This window comes from Penaeus monodon, chromosome 30, assembly GCF_015228065.2.
Source record: "Penaeus monodon isolate SGIC_2016 chromosome 30, NSTDA_Pmon_1, whole genome shotgun sequence".
In the NCBI taxonomy this organism is placed as follows: Eukaryota; Metazoa; Arthropoda; class Malacostraca; order Decapoda; family Penaeidae; genus Penaeus; species Penaeus monodon.
The window spans coordinates 19,042,487-19,043,520 of record NC_051415.1 but is presented as its reverse complement, the minus strand read 5'-3'; the positions used below and the strand labels follow the sequence as shown (position 1 = coordinate 19,043,520).

The following is a 1,034-nucleotide window of genomic DNA, read 5'->3' as shown; positions in this document are numbered from 1 at the left end:
GTGTAGCGGCTGGATTGAGAGGGTCTTGGTGGTTAGGCAATCCACGGCCTGCATTCATCTTTCGCCGAAGATTCAGTGACTCCATTCTCCTCTCTTCTGCTTTCCCAAGTCCTGGGGCGATGGGCAAATGACGACAGCAGCAGGCGTAAGATGGTGCTGGCAGGACAGGATGGTCGTTTTCTACTCAAATGAGGCAAGGGTAGGACTCGGCAGCCACCTAGTGACTGAGTAGCTCTGTTTAGGGGTAGCGCTGCTCCCCCTGTAGGAAAAAGGTCTTGAAAAGGTGACCCAAAGAAAGCTTGCCTCATTCCATTCTGTTAGTATACCGCAGCTGACTGGACATCTAGTTGCGGTCGAAACACTGAAGCAAATTTTTCAAAGGATGCAAGATCCTCCCACATGCAGCACACTTTATGTGTTGGAGCCTGGAATGTAAGAAGACTCATGGACAGAAAGAACTGTGACAGACCAGAATGACCAACAACACTTGTAGCATGTGAACTCCTGCATTCCAATACTACAGATGTGATGGCCGCTTCTTCAACCTTAGACGTCTGAAGGCCAGAACCAAAAAACCTTGAAGCCTTTGTGCTAGTGCGCGACTTCCTGTCCGCAGGCGATTGCGCCCTTGTGGCACTGGATGAGCCAGACCTGTAAAAATTCGCCAGTTGCCTCTCAACAGCAGCAAGGGCCAGTCAGCCTGTTTAAAACCGAAGTGATGCTTCCTTGGCAGACTGTGGACACGAGTGTGTAATGAGAAGACCATCAAGCTGAGCATCAAACTGGTTGTGTACAAAGCAGTCGTCATCACTTCCTTAGTGTACAGCTGTGGGTCGTGGGCACTATACAGGAAACAACTGGAAACCCTTGATCATCGCTTGCAGAAGCTTGACCCAGAAGCAACAATCTCGCAAAGACAGAGAAATAGACCCCAATACTGCTGTTGCATGTCCGCAATGTAGACCAACCTGTGTATCTACATTCGGGCTACATTCTCATCTCCGGCGTCACGTCACATTATTCATATATACAAT

General features: G+C 49.1%; 1 protein-coding gene across 1 annotated transcript in view; it reads left to right on the top strand.

Annotated features, from left to right (window-relative positions):
- Positions 1-1,034, top strand: part of LOC119592371 (QRFP-like peptide receptor) — a 93,269-nt gene that overhangs the window by 1,106 nt on the left and 91,129 nt on the right. The window lies entirely within an intron of this gene.